Here is a 24,278-nt window from a genome sequence, read left to right as displayed (position 1 = left end):
GGGGTTAAACTAGTTTTCGCCTGGGTTGATGGGTCCGGGGCATTGCTAGGAAGGTCTAATACCGGATAAAAGTGTCTTGAATAAAATCCATGCTGAAAAAGATTTTAACTTTTTAGAGTTTTTGCTCACTTTTGTGTTTTTGGGGGCATGCTTGCGGGGGTTCCTGGTGTTTGCCGGTGGGTTTTGGGGTCTTGGAGCAATGCTGGGTATGGATACTTTTGATTGCAAGAGGTTTGAATAAAATCCATGGTGGCAAAGGGGAGTTAGGGCCTAGCTGCAGAGCGCGCACATAGTGATCTGGGAACTATGCAGAAATTTGTCACAGTGCCCATTTTTCCATTTTTGTTTCTTGGCTGTTTGGGGGTTTAAACTTGTTTTCGTCTGGGTTGACGGGTCTAGGGGCATTGCTAGGAAGGTATAATACCGGATAAAAGTGTTTTGGATAAAATCCATGCTGAAAAAGTTTTTACATTTTCAGAGTTTGCGCTCACTTTCGTGTTTTTCGGGGGCCTAATTGTGGGGGTTCCTGGTGTTTGTGGGTGGGTTTTGGGGTCTTGGAGCAACGCTGGGTATGGATACTTTTGATTGCAAGATGTTTGAAGAAAATCCATGGTTTCAAAGGGGAGTTAGGGCCTAGCTGCAGAGCGCACACGAAGTGATCTGGGAAGTATGCAGAAATTTGTCAGAGTGCCCATTTTTCCATTTTTGCTTTTTGCCTGTTTGGGGGGGGGTTAAACTAGTTTTCGCCTGGGTTGATGGGTCCGGGGCATTGCTAGGAAGGTCTAATACCGGATAAAAGTGTCTTGAATAAAATCCATGCTGAAAAAGATTTTAACTTTTTAGAGTTTTTGCTCACTTTTGTGTTTTTGGGGGCATGCTTGCGGGGGTTCCTGGTGTTTGTGGGTGGGTTTTGGGGTCTTGAATCAACGCTGGGTATGGATACTTTTGATTACAAGATGTTTGAAGAAAATCCATGGTGGCAAAGGAGAGTTAGGGCCTAGCTGCAGAGCACACACGTAGTGATCTGGGAAGTATGCAGAAATTTGTCAAAGTGCCCATTTTTCCATTTTTGCTTTTTGCCTGTGTGGGGGGGGGTTAAACTTGTTTTCGCCTCTGTTGACCGGTCTGGGGGCATTGCTAGGAAGGTCTAATACCGGATAAAAGTGTTTTGGATAAAATCCATGCTGAAAAAGTTTTTAACATTTCTAAATTTTTGCTCACTGTCGTGTTTTCAGGGGCCTGCTTGGGGGGGGTTCCTGGTGTTTGTGGGTGGGTTTTGGGGTCTTCAAGCAACGCTGGGTATGGATACCTTTGATTGCAAGTGGTTTGAAGAAAATCCATGGTGGCAAAGGGGAGTTAGGGCCTGGATGCAGAGCGCACACGGAGTGATCTGGGAACTATGCAGAAATTTGTCAAAGTGCCCATTTTTCCATTTTTGTTTTTTGGCTGTTTGGGGGGTTAAACTTGTTTTTGTCTGGGTTGACGGGTCTAGGGGCATTGCTAGGAAGGTATAATACCGGATAAAAGTGTTTTGGATAAAATCCATGCTGAAAAAGTTTTTACATTTTCAGAGTTTGCGCTCACTTTCGTGTTTTCGGGGGCCTGATTGTGGGGGTTCCTGGTGTTTGTGGGTGGGTTTTGGGGTCTTCAAGCAATGCTGGGTATGGATACCTTTGATTGCAAGTGGTTTGAAGAAAATCCATGGTGGCAAAGGGGAGTTAGGGCCTAGCTGCAGAGCCCGCACGGAGTGATCTGGGAACTATGCAGAAATTTGTCAAAGTGCCCATTTTTCCATTTTTGCTTTTTGGCTGTTTGGGGGGTTAAACTTGTTTTCACCTGGGCTGACGGGTCTGGGGGCATTGCTAGGAAGGTCTAATACCGGATAAAAGTGTTTTGGATAAAATCCATGCTGAAAAAGTTTTTAACTTTTCAGTGTTTTCGCTCGCCTTTGTGTTTTTGGGGGCCTACTTGGGGGGGTTCCTGATGTTTTTGGAAGGTTTTTGTGCTATTGGAGCAACACTGGGTATGGATACTTTAGATTGCTAGAGGTTTGAAGAAAATCCATGGTGGCAAAGGGGAGTAAGGGCCTAGCTGCAGAGCTTGCACCGAGTGATCTGGGAACTATGCAGAAATTTGTCAAAGTGCCCATTTTTCCATTTTTGCTTTTTGGCTGTTTGGGGGGTTAAACTTGTTTTCGCCTGGGTTGACGGGTCTGGGGGCATTGCTAGGAAGGTCTAATACCGGATAAAAGTGTTTTGGATAAAATCCATGCTGAAAATATTTTTAACTTTTTAGAGTTTTTGCTCACTTTCGTGATTTCAGGGGCCTGCTTGGGGGGGTTCCTGGTGTTTGTGGGTGGGTTTTGGGGTCTTGAAGCAAAGCTGGGTATGGATACCTTTGATTGCAAGTGGTTTGAAGAAAATCCATGGTGGCAACGGGGAGTTAGGGCCTGGCTGCAGAGCGCGCATGGAGTGATCTGGCAACTATGCAGAAATTTGTCAAAGTGCCCATTTTTCCATTTTTGCTTTTTGGCTGTTTGGGGGGTTAAACTTGTTTTCGCCTGGGTTGACGGGTCTGGGGGCATTGCTAGGAAGGTCTAATACAGTATAAAAGTGTTTTGGATAAAATCCATGCTGAAAAAGTTTTTAACTTTTCAGAGTTTTCGCTCACTTTCGTGTTTTCAGGGGCCTGCTTGGGGGGGTTCCTGGTGTTTGTAGGTGGGTTTTGGGGTCTTGAAGCAACGCTGGGTATGGATACCTTTGATTGCAAGTGGTTTGAAGAAAATCCATAGTGGCAAAAGGGAGTTAGGGCCTGGCTGCAGAGCGCGCATGGAGTGATCTGGGAACTATGCAGAAATTTGTAAAAGTGCCCATTTTTCCATTTTTGCTTTTTGGCTGTTTGGGGGGTTAAACTAGTTTTCGCCTGAGTTGACGGGTCTGGGGGCATTGCTAGGAAGATCTAATACCGGATAAAAGTGTTTTGGATAAAATCCATGCTGAAAAAGTTTTTACATTTTCAGAGTTTGCGCTCACTTTCGTGTTTTCGGGGGCCTGATTGTGGGGGTTCCTGGTGTTTGTGGGTGGGTTTTGGGGTCTTGGAGCAATGCTGGGTATGGATACTTATGATTGAAAGATGTTTGAAGAAAATCCATGGTGGCAAAGGGGAGTTAGGGCCTAGCTGCAGAGCGCACACGGAGTGATCTGGGAAGTATACAGAAATTTGTCAAAGTGCCCATTTTTCCATTTTGCCGGTTTGGGGGGGGGTTAAACTTGTTTTCGCCTGGGTTGACGGGTCCGGGGGCATTGCTAGGAAGGTCTAATACCGGATAAAAGTGTTTTGGATAAAATCCATGCTGAAAAAGTTTTTTAACTTTTCAGAGTTTTCGCTCACTTTCATGATTTCAGGGGCCTGCTTGGGGGGGTTCCTGGTGTTTGTGGGTGGGTTTTGGGGTCTTGAAGCAACACTGGGTATGGATACCTTTGATTGCAAGTGGTTTGAAGAAAATCCATGGTGGCAAAGGGGAGTTAGGGCCTGGCTGCAGAGCGCGCACGGAGTGATCTGGGAACTATGCAGAAATTTGTAAAAGTGCCCATTTTTCCATTTTTGCTTTTTGGCTGTTTGGGGGGTTACACTTGTTTTCGCCTGGGTTGACGGGTCTGGGGGCATTGCTAGGAAGGTCTAATACCGGATAAAAGTGTTTTGGATAAAATCCATGCTGAAAAAGTTTTTACATTTTCAGAGTTTGCGCTCACTTTCGTGTTTTCGGGGGCCTGATTGTGGGGGTTCCTGGTGTTTGTGGGTGGGTTTTGGGGTCTTGGAGCAATGCTGGGTATGGATACTTATGATTGAAAGATGTTTGAAGAAAATCCATGGTGGCAAAGGGGAGTTAGGGCCTAGCTGCAGAGCGCACACGGAGTGATCTGGGAAGTATACAGAAATTTGTCAAAGTGCCCATTTTTCCATTTTGCCGGTTTGGGGGGGTTAAACTTGTTTTCGCCTGGGTTGACGGGTCCGGGGGCATTGCTAGGAAGGTCTAATACCGGATAAAAGTGTTTTGGATAAAATCCATGCTGAAAAAGTTTTTTAACTTTTCAGAGTTTTCGCTCACTTTCATGATTTCAGGGGCCTGCTTGGGGGGGTTCCTGGTGTTTGTGGGTGGGTTTTGGGGTCTTGAAGCAACACTGGGTATGGATACCTTTGATTGCAAGTGGTTTGAAGAAAATCCATGGTGGCAAAGGGGAGTTAGGGCCTAGCTGCAGAGCGCACACGGAGTGATCTGGGAAGTATGCAGAAATTTGTCAAAGTGCCCATTTTTCCTGTTTGGGGGGGGTTAAACTTGTTTTCGCCTGGGTTGACGGGTCCGGGGGCATTGCTAGGAAGGTCTAATACCGGATAAAAGTGTTTTGGATAAAATCCATGCTGAAAAAGTTTTTAACTTTTCAGAGTTTTTGCTCACTTTTGTTTTTTGAGGGCCTGCTTGGGGGGGTTCCTGGTGTTTGAGGGTGGGTTTTGAGGTATTGGAGCAACGCTGGGTATGGATACTTTTGATTGCAAGAGATTTGAAAAAAATCCATGGTGGCAAAGGGGAGTTAGGGTCTAGCTGCAGAGCGCGCACGGAGTGATCTGGGAACTATGCAGAAATTTGTCAGAGTGCCCATTTTTCCATTTTTGCTTTTTGGCTGTTGGGGGGGTTAAACTTGTTTTCGCCTGGGTTGACGGGTCTGGGGGCATTGCTAGGAAGGTCTAATACAGGATAAAATTGTTTTGGATAAAATCCATGCTGAAAAAGTTTTTAACTTGTCAGAGTTTTCGCTCACTTTTGTGATTTCAGGGGCCTGCTTGGGGGGGGTTCCTGGTGTTTGTGGGTGGGTTTTGGGGTCTTGAAGCAACGCTGGGTATGGATACCTTTGATTGCAAGTGGTTTGAAGAAAATCCATGGTGGCAAAGGGGAGTTAGGGCCTGGCTGCAGAGCGCGCACGGAGTGATCTGGGAACTATGCAGAAATTTGTAAAAGTGCCCATTTTTCCATTTTTCTTTTTGGCTGTTTGGGGGGTTACACTTGTTTTCGCCTGGGTTGACGGGTCTGGGGGCATTGCTAGGAAGGTCTAATACCGGATAAAAGTGTTTTGGATAAAATCCATGCTGAAAAAGTTTTTAACTTTTCAGTGTTTTCGCTCCCCTTCGTGTTTTTGGGGGCTTACTTGGGGGGATTCCTGATGCTAGTGGGTGGTTTTTGGGCTATTGGAGCAACGCTGGGTATGGATTCTTTTGATTGCGAAAGGTTTGAAGAAAATCCATGGTGGCAAAGGGGAGTTAGGGCCTAGCTGCAGAGCGCGCACGTAGTGATCTGGGAACTATGCGGAAATTTGTCAAAGTGCCCATTTTTCCATTTTTGTTTTTTGGCTGTTTGAGGGGTTAAACTTGTTTTCGTCTGGGTTGACGGGTCTAGGGGCATTGCTAGGAAGGTATAATACCTGATAAAAGTGTTTTGGATAAAATCCATGCTGAAAAAGTTTTTACATTTTCAGAGTTTGCGCTCACTTTTGTGTTTTCGGGGGCCTGATTGTGGGGGTTCCTGGTGTTTGTGGGTGGGTTTTGGGGTCTTGGAGCAACGCTGGGTATGGATTCTTTTGATTGCAAGAGGTTTGAAGAAAATCCATGGTGGCAAAGGGGAGTTAGGGCCTAGCTGCAGAGCGCGCACGTAGTGATCTGGGAACTATGCGGAAATTTGTCAAAGTGCCCATTTTTCCATTTTTGTTTTTTGGCTGTTTGGGGGGTTAAACTTGTTTTCGTCTGGGTTGACGGGTCTAGGGGCATTGCTAGGAAGGTATAATACCGGATAAAAGTGTTTTGGATAAAATCCATGCTGAAAAAGTTTTTACATTTTCAGAGTTTGCGCTCACTTTCGTGTTTTCGGGGGCCTGATTGTGGGGGTTCCTGGTGTTTGTGGGTGGGTTTTGGGGTCTTGGAGCAACGCTGGGTATGGATACTTTTGATTGCAAGATGTTTGAAGAAAATCTATGGTGGCAAAGGGAAGTTAGGGCCTAGCTGCAGAGCGCTCACGGAGTGATCTGGGAAGTATGCAGAAATTTGTCAAAGTGCCCATTTTTCCATTTTGCCTGTTTGGGGGGGGTTAAACTTGTTTTCGCCTGGGTTGACGGGTCCGGGGGCATTGCTAGGAAGGTCTAATACCGGATAAAAGTGTTTTGGATAGAATCCATGCTGAAAAAGTTTTTAACTTTTCAGAGTTTTTGGTCACTTTTGTTTTTTGAGGGCCTGCTTGGGGGGGTTCCTGGTGTTTGAGGGTGGGTTTTGAGGTATTGGAGCAACGCTGGGTATGGATACTTTTGATTGCAAGAGATTTGAAAAAAATCCATGGTGGCAAAGGGGAGTTAGGGTCTAGCTGCATCTGGAGAACAACAACGACCGCAACACCAGCACCCTGCTCGACAACCTCGCCAACCTGGGACTCAAGCAACTGGTGTCCACCCCCACCCACCTCGCCGGACACACACTCGACGCAGTCTTCTCTGCCAGCACAGACATCAACTTCAGCCACGCCACAGAACTTCAATGGACGGACCACAGCTGCGTCCACTTCACCTTCAAGAGAACAACGACCCACCAACACCAGCAACAGGCCGCCCGCAGAAGCTGGAACAAGATCACGGCAGACCAGCTCGCCACCTCCCTGAGCCAGCACCCTCCTGCCAGCTCAGCGAACCCCAGCCAGGCCGCCGACAACCTCACGAAGTGGATCAGCAACTGCGCGGACGAACTCGCCCCACTGAGGACCCCGCCTAGCAGACCCGGCAGCAAGAAGGCCCCATGGTTCACCGACGAACTCAAGAGCTCCAAGAAGAACTGCCGAGCCCTCGAGAAAGTCTGGAGAAGGGAACCGACACCAGACAACAGGACCTCCTTCAAACTTGCCACCCGGAAACACCACCAGCTGATCCGCACCGCCAAGAAAACAGCATTCAAGGACCGGTTGGACAACAACGCACACAACTGCAAGGAACTCTTCAACATCGTGAAAGAGCTTTCCAACCCCAGCGCAGGAAACAACGACATCACCCCATCGCAAGACCTCTGCAACTCCCTCGCTTCATACTTCCACAACAAGATCGCGGACATACACAACAGCTTCAACAACCAACCAACGCACACCAGGACCGAACAACCACCCCCCACCACCACCCTCCACGCCTGGACCCCGATCAGCACCGAAGACACCATCCGCACGATGAACTCCATCCACTCCGGATCACCAACCGACCCCTGCCCTCACCACGTCTTCAACAAGGCCGACGCTGTCATCGCACCCCACCTGCGGGACATCATCAACACATCCTTCGACACCACCATCTTCCCGGAGAGCTGGAAGCACGCCGAACTCAGCGCTCTACTCAAGAAGCCAACAGCGGACCCCACCGACCTCAAGAATTACCGCCCCATCTCGCTCCTCCCGTTTCCAGCCAAAGTCATCGAGAAGACCGTCAACAAGCAGATGGCCGCCTTCCTCGAGACGAACGGATCCCTCGACCCCTCACAGTCCGGCTTCCGAGCCAATCACAGCACCGAGACCGCCCTCATCGCCGCCACCGATGACATCCGAACCCTGATGGACAATGGAGAAACAGCGGCCCTCATCCTCCTAGACCTCTCCGCGGCTTTCGACACGGTCTGCCACCGCACCCTAGTGCAGCGTCTCAACAACGCCGGAATCCAGGGGAAGGCACTGGAATGGATCATCTCCTTCCTCGATGGAAGAACACAGAGAGTCCACCTACCACCGTACAAGTCAGAGGCCTCCGAAGTCATCTGCGGCGTCCCCAAGGATCATCTCTGAGCCCCACCCTCTTCAACGTCTACATGAGCCCCCTCGCGGCCATCGTACGCAAACACAACCTCAGAATAATCTCCTACGCCGACGATACCCAGCTGATCCTCTCCCTGACGAACGACCCCGCCGCCGCCAGAGCCAACCTGCCCGAAGGGATGAAAGAGGTAGCCGAGTGGATGACGACCAGCCGCCTGAAACTGAACTCAGACAAGACGGAGGTCCTCATCCTGGGCTCCTCACCCTCCGCCTGGGACGACTCCTGGTGGCCCCCCACCCTGGGCACCGCACCCAAACTGACAGACCATGCACGCAACCTGGGCTTCATCCTGGACTCCTCCCTCTCCATGACCAGGCAAGTCAACAACGTCTCCTCAGCGTGCTTCAACATCCTACGCATGCTACGGAAGATCTTCTGGTGGATCCCCACCGAGACCAGGAAGACCGTCACCCAGGCCCTCGTCACCAGCCGACTGGACTACGGCAACGCCCTCTACGCCGGGACCACCGCCAAGCTCCAGAAGAGACTCCAGCGGATCCAGAACGCCTCAGCCAGACTCATCCTCGACATCCCCCGCACCAGCCACATCTCCGGACATCTGAGAGACCTTCACTGGTTCCCCGTCAACAAAAGAATCACCTTCCGCCTCCTCACCCACGCACACAAAGCCCTACACGACCAAGGCCCGAGCTACCTCAACAGCCGAGTCAACTTCTACGCTCCCAAACGCCACCTCCGATCAGCCAACCACGCCCTCTCCGCCGTCCCCCGCATCCGAAGAGCGACTACAGGAGGAAGGTCCTTCTCCTACCTGGCCGCCAAGACCTGGAACTCCCTCCCGACCGACCTGCGCCTGACCCAAGACCACCTCTCCTTCAGGAAGAAGCTGAAGACCTGGCTGTTCGAGCAGTAGCGGCACCCCCCCCCCAGCGCCTTGAGACCCTACGGGTAGGTAGCGCGCTCTATAAGTGTCAATGATTGATTGATTGATTGAGAGCGCGCACGGAGTGATCTGGGATCTATGCAGAAATTTGTCAGAGTGCCCATTTTTCCATTTTTGCTTTTTGGCTGTTGGGGGGGTTAAACTTGTTTTCGCCTGGGTTGACGGGTCTGGGGGCATTGCTAGGAAGGTCTAATACAGGATAAAAGTGTTTTGGATAAAATCCATGCTGAAAAAGTTTTTAACTTGTCAGAGTTTTCGCTCACTTTTGTGATTTCAGGGGCCTGCTTGGGGGGGGTTCCTGGTGTTTGTGGGTGGGTTTTGGGGTCTTGAAGCAATGCTGGGTATGGATACCTTTGATTGCAAGTGGTTTGAAGAAAATCCATGGTGGCAGAGGGGAGTTAGGGCCTGGCTGCAGAGCGCGCTTGGAGTGATCTGGGAACAATGCAGAAATTTGTCAAAGTGCCCATTTTTCCATTTTTGCTTTTTGGCTGTTTGGGGGGTTAAACTTGTTTTCGCCTGGTTTGACGGGTCTGGGGGCATTGCTAGGAAGGTCTAATACCGGATAAAAGTGTTTTGGATAAAATCCATGCTGAAAAAGTTTTTAACTTTTCAGAGTTTTCGCTCACTTTCGTGTTTTCAGGGGCCTGCTTGGGGGGGGTTCCTGGTGTTTGCGGTGGGTTTTGGGGTCTTGGAGCAACGCTGGGTATGGATACTTTTGATTGCAAGAGGTTTGAAGAAAATACATGGTGGCAAAGGGGAGTTAGGGCCTAGCTGCAGAGCGCGCACGGAGTGATCTGGGAAGTATGCAGAAATTTGTCAAAGTGCCCATTTGTCCATTTTTGGCTGTTTGGGGGGGGTTAAACTTGTTTTCGCCTGGGTTGACGGGTCTGGGAGCATTGCTAGGAAGGTCTAATACTGGATAAAAGTGTTTTGCATAAAATCCATGCTGAAAAAGTTTTTAACTTTTCAGAGTTTTTGCTCACTTTCGTGTTTATGGGGGCCTGCTTGGGGGGGTTCCTGGTGTTTGAGGGTGGGTTTTGAGGTACTGGAGCAACGCTGGGTATGGATACTTTTGATTGCAAGAGATTTGAAAAAAATCCATGGTGGCAAAGGGTAGTAAGGGCCTAGCTGCAGAGCGCGCACGGAGTGATCTGGCAACTATGCAGAAATTTGTCAAAGTGCCCATTTTTCCATTTTTGCTTTTTGACTGTTTGGGGGGTAAACTTGTTTTCGCCTGGGTTGACGGGTCTGGGGGCATTGCTAGGAAGGTCTAATACCGGATAAAAGTGTTTTGGATAAAATCCATGCTGAAAAAGTGTTTAACTTTTCAGAGTTTTCGCTCACTTTTGTGTTTTCAGGGGCCTGCTTGGGGGGGTTCCTGGTGTTTGTGGGTGGGTTTTGGGGTCTTGGAGCAACGCTGGGTATGGATACTTTTGATTGCAAGATGTTTGAAGAAAATCCAATGGTGGCAAAGGGGAGTTAGGGCCTAGCTGCAGAGCGCACACGGAGTGATCTGGGAAGTATACAGAAATTTGTCAAAGTGCCCATTTTTCCATTTTGCCGGTTTGGGGGAGGGGGTTAAACTTGTTTTCACCTGGGTTGACGGGTCCGGGGGCATTGCTAGGAAGGTCTAATACCGGATAAAAGTGTTTTGGATAAAATCCATGCTGAAAAAGTTTTTAACTTTTCAGAGTTTTTGCTCACTTTTGTTTTTTGAGGGCCTGCTTGGGGGGTTCCTGGTGTTTGAGGGTGGGTTTTGAGGTATTGGAGCAACGCTGGGTATGGATACTTTTGATTGCAAGAGATTTGAAAAAAATCCATGGTGGCAAAGGGGAGTTAGGGCCTAGCTGCAGAGCGCGCATGGAGTGATCCTGGGAACTATGCAGAAATTTGTCAGAGTGCCCATTTTTCCATTTTTGCTTTTTGGCTGTTGGGGGGGTTAAACTTGTTTTCGCCTGGGTTGACGGGACTGGGGGCATTGCTAGGAAGGTCTAATACAGGATAAAAGTGTTTTGGATAAAATCCATGCTGAAAAAGTTTTTAACTTTTCAGAGTTTTCGCTCACTTTTGTGATTTCAGGGGCCTGCTTGGGGGAGGTTCCTGGTGTTTTTGGGTGGGTTTTGGGGTCTTGAAGCAACGCTGGGTATGGATACCTTTGATTGCTAGTGGTTTGAAGAAAATCCATGGTGGCAAAGGGGAGTTAGGGCCTGGCTGCAGATCACGCACGGAGTGATCTTGGAACTATGCAGAAATTTGTCAAAGTGCCCATTTTTCCATTTTTGCTTTTTGGCTGTTTGGGGGGTTGAACTTGTTTTCGCCTGGGTTGACGGGTCTGGGAGCATTGATAGGAAGGTCTAATACCGGATAAAAGTGTTTTGGATAAAATCCATGCTGAAAAAGTTTTTAACTTTTCAGAGTTTTTGCTCACTTTCGTGTTTTTGGGGGCCTGCTTGGGGGGGTTCCTGGTGTTTGAGGGTGGGTTTTGGGGTCTTGAAGCAACCCTGGGTATGGATACCTTTGATTGCAAGTGGTTTGAAAAAAATCCATGGTGGCAAAGGGGAGTTAGGGCCTGGCTGCAGAGCGCGCACGGAGTGATCTGGGAACTATGCAGAAATTTGTCAAAGTGCCCATTTTTCCATTTTAGTTTTTTGGCTGTTTGGGGGTTAAACTTGTTTTCGTCTGGGTTGACGGGTCTAGGGGCATTGCTAGGAAGGTACAATACCGGATAAAAGTGTTTTGGATAAAATCCAGGCTGAAAAAGTTTTTACATTTTCAGAGTTTGCGCTCACTTTCGTGTTTTCGGGGGCCTGATTGTGGGGGTTCCTGGTGTTCGCGGTGGGTTTTTGGGTCTTGGAGCAACGCTGGGTATGGATACTTTTGATTGCAAGAGGTTTTAAGAAAATACATGGTGGCAAAGGGGAGTTAGGGCCTAGCTGCAGAGCGCGCACGGAGTGATCTGGGAAGTATGCAGAAATTTGTCAAAGTGCCCATTTTTCCATTTTTGCTTTTTGCCTGTTTGGGAGGGTTAAACTTGTTTTCGCCTGGGTTGACGGGTCCGGGGGCATTGCTTGGAAGGTCTAATACCTGATTAAAGTGTTTTGGATAAAATCCATGCTGAAAAAGTTTTTAACTTTTCAGAGTTTGCGCTCACTTTCGTGTTTTCGGGGGCCTGATTGTGGGGGTTCCTGGTGTTCGCGGTGGGTTTTTGGGTCTTGGAGCAACGCTGGGTATGGATACTTTTGACTGCAAGAGGTTTTAAGAAAATACATGGTGGCAAAGGGGAGTTAGGGCCTAGCTGCAGAGCGCGCACGGAGTGATCTGGGAAGTATGCAGAAATTTGTCAAAGTGCCCATTTTTCCATTTTTGGCTCTTTGGGGGGGGTTAAACTTGTTTTCGCCTGGGTTGACGGGTCTGGGAGCATTGCTAGGAAGGTCTAATACCGGATAAAAGTGTTTTGGATAAAATCCATGCTGAAAAAGTTTTAACTTTTCAGAGTTTTTGCTCACTTTTGTGTTTTTGGGGGCCTGCTTGGGGGGGTTCCTGGTGTTTGAGGGTGGGTTTTGAGGTATTGGAGCAACGCTGGGTATGGATACTTTTGATTGCAAGAGATTTGAAAAAAATCCATGGTGGCAAAGGGTAGTAAGGGCCTAGCTGCAGAGCGCGCACGGAGTGATCTGGGAACTATGCAGAAATTTGTCCGAGTGCCCATTTTTCCATTTTTGCTTTTTGGCTGTTGGGGGGGTTAAACTTATTTTCGCCTGGGTTGACGGGTCTGGGGGCATTGCTTGGAAGGTCTAATACCGGATAAAAGTGTTTTGGATAAAAATCCATGCTGAAAAAGTTTTTAACTTTTCAGTGTTTTCGCTCACTTTCGTGATTTCAGGGGCCTGCTTGGGGGGGTTCCTGGTGTTTGTGGGTGGGTTTTGGGGTCTTGAAGCAACGCTGGGTATGGATACCTTTGATTGCAAGTGGTTTGAAGAAAATCCATGGTGGCAAAGGGGAGTTAGGGCCTGGCTGCAGAGCGCGCACGGAGTGATCTGGGAACTATGCAGAAATTTGTCAAAGTGCCCATTTTTCCATTTTTGCTTTTTGGCTGTTTGGGGGGTTAAACTTGTTTTCGCCTGGGTTGACGGGTCTGGGGGCATTGCTAGGAAGGTCTAATACCGGATAAAAGTGTTTTGGATAAAATCCATGCTGAAAAAGTTTTTTACTTTTCAGTGTTTTCGCACGCCTTTGTGTTTTTGGGGGCCTACTTGGGGGGGTTCCTGATGTTTTTGGAAGGTTTTTGGGCTATTGGAGCAACACTGGGTATGGATACTTTTGATTGCAAGAGGTTTGAAGAAAATCCATGGTGGCAAAGGGGAGTTAGGGCCTAGCTGCAGAGCGCGCACGTAGTGATCTGGGAACTATGCAGAAATTTGTCAAAGTGCCCATTTTTCCATTTTTGTTTTTTGGCTGTTTGGGGGGTTAAACTTGTTTTCGTCTGGGTTGACGGGTCTAGGGGCATTGCTAGGAAGGTATAATACCGGATAAAAGTGTTTTGGATAAAATCCATGCTGAAAAAGTTTTTACATTTTCAGAGTTTGCGCTCACTTTCGTGTTTTCGGGGGCCTGATTGTGGGGGTTCCTGGTGTTTGTGGGTGGGTTTTGGGGTCTTGGAGCAACGCTGGGTATGGATACTTTTGATTGCAAGATGTTTGAAGAAAATCCATGGTTTCAAAGGGGAGTTAGGGCCTAGCTGCAGAGCGCACACGGAGTGATCTGGGAGGTATGCAGAAATTTGTCAAAGTGCCCATTTTTCCATTTTGCCTGTTTGGGGGGGGGTTAAACTTGTTTTCGCCTGGGTTGACGGGTCCGGGGGCATTGCTAGCAAGGTCTAATACCGGATAAAAGTGTTTTGGATAAAATCCATGCTGAAAAAGTTTTTAACTTTTCAGTGTTTTCGCACGCCTTTGTGTTTTTGGGGGCGTACTTGGGGGGGTTCCTGATGTTTTTGGAAGGTTTTTGGGCTATTGGAGCAACACTGGGTATGGATACTTTTGATTGCAAGAGGTTTGAAGAAAATCCATGGTGGCAAAGGGGAGTTAGGGCCTAGCTGCAGAGCGCGCACGTAGTGATCTGGGAACTATGCAGAAATTTGTCAAAGTGCCCATTTTTCCATTTTTGTTTTTTGGCTGTTTGGGGGGCTAAACTTGTTTTCGTCTGGGTTGACGGGTCTAGGGGCATTGCTAGGAAGGTATAATACCGGATAAAAGTGTTTTGGATAAAATCCATGCTGAAAAAGTTTTTACATTTTCAGAGTTTGCGCTCACTTTCGTGTTTTCGGGGGCCTGATTGTGGGTGTTCCTGGTGTTTGTGGGTGGGTTTTGGGGTCTTGGAGCAATGCTGGGTATGGATACTTTTGATTGCAAGATGTTTGAAGAAAATCCATGGTTTCAAAGGGGAGTTATGGCCTAGCTGCAGAGCGCACACGGAGTGATCTGGGAGGTATGCAGAAATTTGTCAAAGTGCCCATTTTTCCATTTTGCCTGTTTGGGGGGGTTAAACTTGTTTTCGCCTGGGTTGACGGGTCCGGGGGCATTGCTAGGAAGGTCTAATACTGGATAAAAGTGTTTTGGATAAAATCCATGCTGAAAAAGTTTTTAACTTTTCAGAGTTTTTGCTCACTTTTGTTTTTTGAGGGCCTGCTTGGGGGGGGTTCCTGGTGTTTGAGGGTGGGTTTTGAGGTATTGGAGCAACGCTGGGTATGGATACTTTTGATTGCAAGATGTTTGAAGAAAATCCATGGTGGCAAAGGGGAGTTAGGGCCCAGCTGCAGAGCGCACACGGAGTGATCTGGGAAGTATACAGAAATTTGTCAAAGTGCCCATTTTTCCATTTTGCCGGTTTGGGGGGGGGGTTAAACTTGTTTTCACCTGGGTTGACGGGTCCGGGGGCATTGCTAGGAAGGTCTAATACCGGATAAAAGTGTTTTGGATAAAATCCATGCTGAAAAAGTTTTTAACTTTTCAGAGTTTTTGCTCACTTTTGTTTTTTGAGGGCCTGCTTGGGGGGGTTCCTGGTGTTTGAGGGTGGGTTTTGAGGTATTGGAGCAACGCTGGGTATGGATACTTTTGATTGCAAGAGATTTGAAAAAAATCCATGGTGGCAAAGGGGAGTTAGGGCCTAGCTGCAGAGCGCGCATGGAGTGATCCTGGGAACTATGCAGAAATTTGTCAGAGTGCCCATTTTTCCATTTTTGCTTTTTGGCTGTTTGGGGGGTTAAACTTGTTTTCGCCTGGGTTGACGGGTCTGGGGGCATTGCTAGGAAGGTCTAATACCGGATAAAAGTGTTTTGGATAAAATCCATGCTGAAAAAGTTTTTTACTTTTCAGTGTTTTCGCACGCCTTTGTGTTTTTGGGGGCCTACTTGGGGGGTTCCTGATGTTTTTGGAAGGTTTTTGGGCTATTGGAGCAACACTGGGTATGGATACTTTTGATTGCAAGAGGTTTGAAGAAAATCCATGGTGGCAAAGGGGAGTTAGGGCCTAGCTGCAGAGCGCGCACGTAGTGATCTGGGAACTATGCAGAAATTTGTCAAAGTGCCCATTTTTCCATTTTTGTTTTTTGGCTGTTTGGGGGGTTAAACTTGTTTTCGTCTGGGTTGACGGGTCTAGGGGCATTGCTAGGAAGGTATAATACCGGATAAAAGTGTTTTGGATAAAATCCATGCTGAAAAAGTTTTTACATTTTCAGAGTTTGCGCTCACTTTCGTGTTTTCGGGGGCCTGATTGTGGGGGTTCCTGGTGTTTGTGGGTGGGTTTTGGGGTCTTGGAGCAACGCTGGGTATGGATACTTTTGATTGCAAGATGTTTGAAGAAAATCCATGGTTTCAAAGGGGAGTTAGGGCCTAGCTGCAGAGCGCACACGGAGTGATCTGGGAGGTATGCAGAAATTTGTCAAAGTGCCCATTTTTCCATTTTGCCTGTTTGGGGAGGGGGGTTAAACTTGTTTTCGCCTGGGTTGACGGGTCCGGGGGCATTGCTAGCAAGGTCTAATACCTGATAAAAGTGTTTTGGATAAAATCCATGCTGAAAAAGTTTTTAACTTTTCAGTGTTTTCGCACGCCTTTGTGTTTTTGGGGGCCTACTTGGGGGGGTTCCTGATGTTTTTGGAAGGTTTTTGGGCTATTGGAGCAACACTGGGTATGGATACTTTTGATTGCAAGAGGTTTGAAGAAAATCCATGGTGGCAAAGGGGAGTTAGGGCCTAGCTGCAGAGCGCGCACGTAGTGATCTGGGAACTATGCAGAAATTTGTCAAAGTGCCCATTTTTCCATTTTTGTTTTTTGGCTGTTTGGGGGCTAAACTTGTTTTCGTCTGGGTTGACGGGTCTAGGGGCATTGCTAGGAAGGTATAATACCGGATAAAAGTGTTTTGGATAAAATCCATGCTGAAAAAGTTTTTACATTTTCAGAGTTTGCGCTCACTTTCGTGTTTTCGGGGGCCTGATTGTGGGGGTTCCTGGTGTTTGTGGGTGGGTTTTGGGGTCTTGGAGCAACGCTGGGTATGGATACTTTTGATTGCAAGATGTTTGAAGAAAATCCATGGTTTCAAAGGGGAGTTAGGGCCTAGCTGCAGAGCGCACACGGAGTGATCTGGGAGGTATGCAGAAATTTGTCAAAGTGCCCATTTTTCCATTTTGCCTGTTTGGGGGGGTTAAACTTGTTTTCGCCTGGGTTGACGGGTCCGGGGGCATTGCTAGGAAGGTCTAATACTGGATAAACGTGTTTTGGATAAAATCCATGCTGAAAAAGTTTTTAACTTTTCAGAGTTTTTGCTCACTTTTGTTTTTTGAGGGCCTGCTTGGGGGGGGTTCCTGGTGTTTGAGGGTGGGTTTTGAGGTATTGGAGCAACGCTGGGTATGGATACTTTTGATTGCAAGATGTTTGAAGAAAATCCATGGTGGCAAAGGGGAGTTAGGGCCTAGCTGCAGAGCGCACACGGAGTGATCTGGGAAGTATACAGAAATTTGTCAAAGTGCCCATTTTTCCATTTTGCCGGTTTGGGGGGGGGTTAAACTTGTTTTCACCTGGGTTGACGGGTCCGGGGGCATTGCTAGGAAGGTCTAATACCGGATAAAAGTGTTTTGGATAAAATCCATGCTGAAAAAGTTTTTAACTTTTCAGAGTTTTTGCTCACTTTTGTTTTTTGAGGGCCTGCTTGGGGGGGTTCCTGGTGTTTGAGGGTGGGTTTTGAGGTATTGGAGCAACGCTGGGTATGGATACTTTTGATTGCAAGAGATTTGAAAAAAATCCATGGTGGCAAATGGGAGTTAGGGCCTAGCTGCAGAGCGCGCATGGAGTGATCCTGGGAACTATGCAGAAATTTGTCAGAGTGCCCATTTTTCCATTTTTGCTTTTTGGCTGTTGGGGGGGTTAAACTTGTTTTCGCCTGGGTTGACGGGTCTGGGGGCATTGCTAGGAAGGTCTAATACAGGATAAAAGTGTTTTGGATAAAATCCATGCTGAAAAAGTTTTTAACTTTTCAGAGTTTTCGCTCACTTTTGTGATTTCAGGGGCCTGCTTGGGGGAGGTTCCTGGTGTTTTTGGGTGGGTTTTGGGGTCTTGAAGCAACGCTGGGTATGGATACCTTTGATTGCAAGTGGTTTGAAGAAAATCCATGGTGGCAAAGGGGAGTTAGGGCCTGGCTGCAGATCACGCACGGAGTGATCTTGGAACTATGCAGAAATTTGTCAAAGTGCCCATTTTTCCATTTTTGCTTTTTGGCTGTTTGGGGGGTTAAACTTGTTTTCGCCTGGGTTGACGGGTCTGGGAGCATTGATAGGAAGGTCTAATACCGGATAAAAGTGTTTTGGATAAAATCCATGCTGAAAAAGTTTTTAACTTTTCAGAGTTTTTGCTCACTTTCGTGTTTTTGGGGGCCTGCTTGGGGGGGTTCCTGGTGTTTGAGGGTGGGTTTTGAGGTATTGAAGCAACGCTGGGTATGGATACTTTTGATTGCAAGAGATTTGAAAAAAATCCATGGTGGCAAAGGGGAGTTAGGGCCTAGCTGCAGAGCGCGCACGGAGTGATCTGGGAACTATGCAGAAATTTGTCAAAGTGCCCATTTTTCCATTTTTGTTTTTTGGCTGTTTGGGGGTTAAACTTGTTTTCGTCTGGGTTGACGGGTCTAGGGGCATTGCTAGGAAGGTACAATACCGGATAAAAGTGTTTTGGATAAAATCCAGGCTGAAAAAGTTTTTACATTTTCAGAGTTTGCGCTCACTTTCCTGTTTTTGGGGGCCTGGTTGTGGGGGTTCCTGGTGTTTGAGGGTGGGATTTGAGGTATTGGAGCAACGCTGGGTATGGATACTTTTGATTGCAAGAGATTTGAAATAAATCCATGGTGGCAAAGGGGAGTTAGGGTCTAGCTGCAGAGCGCGCACGGAGTGATCTGGGAACTATGCAGAAATTTGTCAGAGTGCCCATTTTTCCATTTTTGCTTTTTGGCTGTTGGGGGGGTTAAACTTGTTTTCGCCTGGGTTGACGGGTCTGGGGGCATTGCTAGGAAGGTCTAATACAGGATAAAATTGTTTTGGATAAAATCCATGCTGAAAAAGTTTTTAACTTGTCAGAGTTTTCGCTCACTTTTGTGATTTCAGGGGCCTGCTTGGGGGGGGTTCCTGGTGTTTGTGGGTGGGTTTTGGGGTCTTGAAGCAACGCTGGGTATGGATACCTTTGATTGCAAGTGGTTTGAAGAAAATCCATGGTGGCAAAGGGGAGTTAGGGCCTGGCTGCAGAGCGCGCACGGAGTGATCTGGGAACTATGCAGAAATTTGTAAAAGTGCCCATTTTTCCATTTTTCTTTTTGGCTGTTTGGGGGGTTACACTTGTTTTCGCCTGGGTTGACGGGTCTGGGGGCATTGCTAGGAAGGTCTAATACCGGATAAAAGTGTTTTGGATAAAATCCATGCTGAAAAAGTTTTTTACTTTTCAGTGTTTTCGCTCCCCTTCGTGTTTTTGGGGGCCTACTTGGGGGGATTCCTGATGCTAGTGGGTGGTTTTTGGGCTATTGGAGCAACGCTGGGTATGGATTCTTTTGATTGCAAGAGGTTTGAAGAAAATCCATGGTGGCAAAGGGGAGTTAGGGCCTAGCTGCAGAGCGCGCACGTAGTGATCTGGGAACTATGCGGAAATTTGTCAAAGTGCCCATTTTTCCATTTTTGTTTTTGGGCTGTTTGAGGGGTTAAACTTGTTTTCGTCTGGGTTGACGGGTCTAGGGGCATTGCTAGGAAGGTATAATACCGGATAAAAGTGTTTTGGATAAAATCCATGCTGAAAAAGTTTTTACATTTTCAGAGTTTGCGCTCACTTTCGTGTTTTCGGGGGCCTGATTGTGGGGGTTCCTGGTGTTTGTGGGTGGGTTTTGGGGTCTTGGAGCAACGCTGGGTATGGATTCTTTTGATTGCAAGAGGTTTGAAGAAAATCCATGGTGGCAAAGGGGAGTTAGGGCCTAGCTGCAGAGCGCGCACGTAGTGATCTGGGAACTATGCGGAAATTTGTCAAAGTGCCCATTTTTCCATTTTTGTTTTTTGGCTGTTTGGGGGGTTAAACTTGTTTTCGTCTGGGTTGACGGGTCTAGGGGCATTGCTAGGAAGGTATAATACCGGATAAAAGTGTTTTGGATAAAATCCATGCTGAAAAAGTTTTTACATTTTCAGAGTTTGCGCTCACTTTCGTGTTTTCGGGGGCCTGATTGTGGGGGTTCCTGGTGTTTGTGGGTGGGTTTTGGGGTCTTGGAGCAACGCTGGGTATGGATACTTTTGATTGCAAGATGTTTGAAGAAAATCTATGGTGGCAAAGGGAAGTTAGGGCCTAGCTGCAGAGCGCACACGGAGTGATCTGGGAAGTATACAGAAATTTGTCAAAGTGCCCATTTTTCCATTTTGCCTGTTTGGGGGGGGTTAAACTTGTTTTCGCCTGGGTTGACGGGTCCGGGGGCATTGCTAGGAAGGTCTAATACCGGATAAAAGTGTTTTGGATAAAATCCATGCTGAAAAAGTTTTTAACTTTTCAGAGTTTTTGCTCACTTTTGTTTTTTGAGGGCCTGCTTGGGGGGTTCCTGGTGTTTGAGGGTGGGTTTTGAGGTATTGGAGCAACGCTGGGTATGGATACTTTTGATTGCAAGAGATTTGAAAAAAATCCATGGTGGCAAAGGGGAGTTAGGGTCTAGCTGCATCTGGAGAACAACAACGACCGCAACACCAGCACCCTGCTCGACAACCTCGCCAACCTGGGACTCAAGCAACTGGTGTCCACCCCCACCCACCTCGCCGGACACACACTCGACGCAGTCTTCTCTGCCAGCACAGACATCGACTTCAGCCACGCCACAGAACTTCAATGGACGGACCACAGCTGCGTCCACTTCACCTTCAAGAGAACAACGACCCACCAACACCAGCAACAGGCCGCCAGCAGAAGCTGGAACAAGATCACGGCAGACCAGCTCGCCACCTCCCTGAGCCAGCACCCTCCTGCCAGCTCAGCGAACCCCAGCCAGGCCGCCGACAACCTCACGAAGTGGATCAGCAACTGCGCGGACGAACTCGCCCCACTGAGGACCCCGCCTAGCAGACCCGGCAGCAAGAAGGCCCCATGGTTCACCGACGAACTCAAGAGCTCCAAGAAGAACTGCCGAGCCCTCGAGAAAGTCTGGAGAAGGGAACCGACACCAGACAACAGGACCTCCTTCAAACTTGCCACCCGGAAACACCACCAGCTGATCCGCACCGCCAAGAAAACAGCATTCAAGGACCGGTTGGACAACAACGCACACAACTGCAAGGAACTCTTCAACATCGTGAAAGAGCTTTCCAACCCCAGCGCAGGAAACAACGACATCACCCCATCGCAAGACCTCTGCAACTCCCGCGCTTCATACTTCCACAACAAGATCGCGGACATACACAACAGCTTCAACAACCAACCAACGCACACCAGGACCGAACAACCACCCCCCACCACCACCCTCCACGCCTGGACCCCGATCAGCACCGAAAACACCATCCGCACGATGAACTCCATCCACTCCGGATCACCAACCGACCCCTGCCCTCACCACATCTTCAACAAGGCCGACGCTGTCATCGCACCCCACCTGCGGGACATCATCAACACATCCTTCGACACCACCATCTTCCCGGAGAGCTGGAAGCACGCCGAACTCAGCGCTCTACTCAAGAAGCCAACAGCGGACCCCACCGACCTCAAGAATTACCGCCCCATCTCGCTCCTCCCGTTTCCAGCCAAAGTCATCGAGAAGACCGTCAACAAGCAGATGGCCGCCTTCCTCGAGACGAACGGATCCCTCGACCCCTCACAGTCCGGCTTCCGAGCCAATCACAGTACCGAGACCGCCCTCATCGCCGCCACCGATGACATCCGAACCCTGATGGACAATGGAGAAACAGCGGCCCTCATCCTCCTAGACCTCTCCGCGGCTTTTGACACGGTCTGCCACCGCACCCTAGTGCAGCGTCTCAACAACGCCGGAATCCAGGGGAAGGCACTGGAATGGATCATCTCCTTCCTCGATGGAAGAACACAGAGAGTCCACCTACCACCGTACAAGTCAGAGGCCTCCGAAGTCATCTGCGGCGTCCCCAAGGATCATCTCTGAGCCCCACCCTCTTCAACGTCTACATGAGCCCCCTCGCGGCCATCGTACGCAAACACAACCTCAGAATAATCTCCTACGCCGACGATACCCAGCTGATCCTCTCCCTGACGAACGACCCCGCCGCCGCCAGAGCCAACCTGCACGAAGGGATGAAAGAGGTAGCCGAGTGGATGACGACCAGCCGCCTGAAACTGAACTCAGACAAGACGGAGGTCCTCATCCTGGGCTCCTCACCCTCCGCCTGGGACGACTCCTGGTGGCCCCCCACCCTGGGCACCGCACCCAAACTGACAGACCATGCACGCAACCTGGGCTTCATCCTGGACTCCTCCCTCTCCATGACCAGGCAAGTCAACAACGTCTCCTCAGCGTGCTTCAACATCCTACGCATGCTACGGAAGATCTTCTGGTGGATCCCCACCGAGACCAGGAAGACCGTCACCCAGGCCCTCGTCACCAGCCGACTGGACTACGGCAACGCCCTCTACGCCGGGACCACCGCCAAGCTCCAGAAGAGACTCCAGCGGATCCAGAACGCCTCAGCCAGACTCATCCTCGACATCCCCCGCACCAGCCACATCTCCGGACATCTGAGAGACCTTCACTGGCTCCCCGTCAACAAAAGAATCACCTTCCGCCTCCTCACCCACGCACACAAAGCCCTACACGACCAAGGCCCGAGCTACCTCAACAGCCGAGTCAACTTCTACGCTCCCAAACGCCACCTCCGATCAGCCAACCACGCCCTCGCCGCCGTCCCCCGCATCCGAAGAGCGACTACAGGAGGAAGGTCCTTCTCCTACCTGGCCGCCAAGACCTGGAACTCCCTCCCGACCGACCTGCGCCTGACCCAAGACCACCTCTCCTTCAGGAAGAAGCTGAAGACCTAGCTGTTCGAGCAGTAGCGGCACCCCCCCCCCCAGCGCCTTGAGACCCTACGGGTAGGTAGCGCGCTCTATAAGTGTCAATGATTGATTGATTGATTGAGAGCGCGCACGGAGTGATCTGGGATCTATGCAGAAATTTGTCAGAGTGCCCATTTTTCCATTTTTGCTTTTTGGCTGTTGGGGGGGTTAAACTTGTTTTCGCCTGGGTTGACGGGTCTGGGGGCATTGCTAGGAAGGTCTAATACAGGATAAAAGTGTTTTGGATAAAATCCATGCTGAAAAAGTTTTTAACTTGTCAGAGTTTTCGCTCACTTTTGTGATTTCAGGGGCCTGCTTGGGGGGGGTTCCTGGTGTTTGTGGGTGGGTTTTGGGGTCTTGAAGCAATGCTGGGTATGGATACCTTTGATTGCAAGTGGTTTGAAGAAAATCCATGGTGGCAAAGGGGAGTTAGGGCCTGGCTGCAGAGCGCGCTTGGAGTGATCTGGGAACAATGCAGAAATTTGTCAAAGTGCCCATTTTTCCATTTTTGCTTTTTGGCTGTTTGGGGGGTTAAACTTGTTTTCGCCTGGTTTGACGGGTCTGGGGGCATTGCTAGGAAGGTCTAATACCGGATAAAAGTGTTTTGGATAAAATCCATGCTGAAAAAGTTTTTAACTTTTCAGAGTTTTTGCTCACTTTCGTGTTTTCAGGGGCCTGCTTGGGGGGGGTTCCTGGTGTTTGCGGTGGGTTTTGGGGTCTTGGAGCAACGCTGGGTATGGATACTTTTGATTGCAAGAGGTTTGAAGAAAATACATGGTGGCAAAGGGGAGTTAGGGCCTAGCTGCAGAGCGCGCACGGAGTGATCTGGGAAGTATGCAGAAATTTGTCAAAGTGCCCATTTGTCCATTTTTGGCTGTTTGGGGGGGGTTAAACTTGTTTTCGCCTGGGTTGACGGGTCTGGGAGCATTGCTAGGAAGGTCTAATACTGGATAAAAGTGTTTTGCATAAAATCCATGCTGAAAAAGTTTTTAACTTTTCAGAGTTTTTGCTCACTTTCGTGTTTATGGGGGCCTGCTTGGGGGGGTTCCTGGTGTTTGAGGGTGGGTTTTGAGGTACTGGAGCAACGCTGGGTATGGATACTTTTGATTGCAAGAGATTTGAAAAAAATCCATGGTGGCAAAGGGTAGTAAGGGCCTAGCTGCAGAGCGCGCACGGAGTGATCTGGCAACTATGCAGAAATTTGTCAAAGTGCCCATTTTTCCATTTTTGCTTTTTGGCTGTTTGGGGGGTTAAACTTGTTTTCGCCTGGGTTGACGGGTCTGGGGGCATTGCTAGGAAGGTCTAATACCGGATAAAAGTGTTTTGGATAAAATCCATGCTGAAAAAGTGTTTAACTTTTCAGAGTTTTCGCTCACTTTTGTGTTTTCAGTGGCCTGCTTGGGGGGGTTCCTGGTGTTTGTGGGTGGGTTTTGGGGTCTTGGAGCAACGCTAGGTATGGATACTTTTGATTGCAAGATGTTTGAAGAAAATCCATGGTGGCAAAGGGGAGTTAGGGCCTAGCTGCAGAGCGCACACGGAGTGATCTGGGAAGTATACAGAAATTTGTCAAAGTGCCCATTTTTCCATTTTGCCGGTTTGGGGGAGGGGGTTAAACTTGTTTTCACCTGGGTTGACGGGTCCGGGGGCATTGCTAGGAAGGTCTAATACCGGATAAAAGTGTTTTGGATAAAATCCATGCTGAAAAAGTTTTTAACTTTTCAGAGTTTTTGCTCACTTTTGTTTTTTGAGGGCCTGCTTGGGGGGTTCCTGGTGTTTGAGGGTGGGTTTTGAGGTATTGGAGCAACGCTGGGTATGGATACTTTTGATTGCAAGAGATTTGAAAAAAATCCATGGTGGCAAAGGGTAGTAAGGGCCTAGCTGCAGAGCGCGCACGGAGTGATCTGGGAACTATGCAGAAATTTGT

Source organism: Lissotriton helveticus, chromosome 4_2 (genome assembly GCF_964261635.1).
Source record: "Lissotriton helveticus chromosome 4_2, aLisHel1.1, whole genome shotgun sequence".
NCBI lineage: Eukaryota > Metazoa > Chordata > Amphibia > Caudata > Salamandridae > Lissotriton > Lissotriton helveticus.
This window is presented reverse-complemented; position numbering follows the sequence as displayed.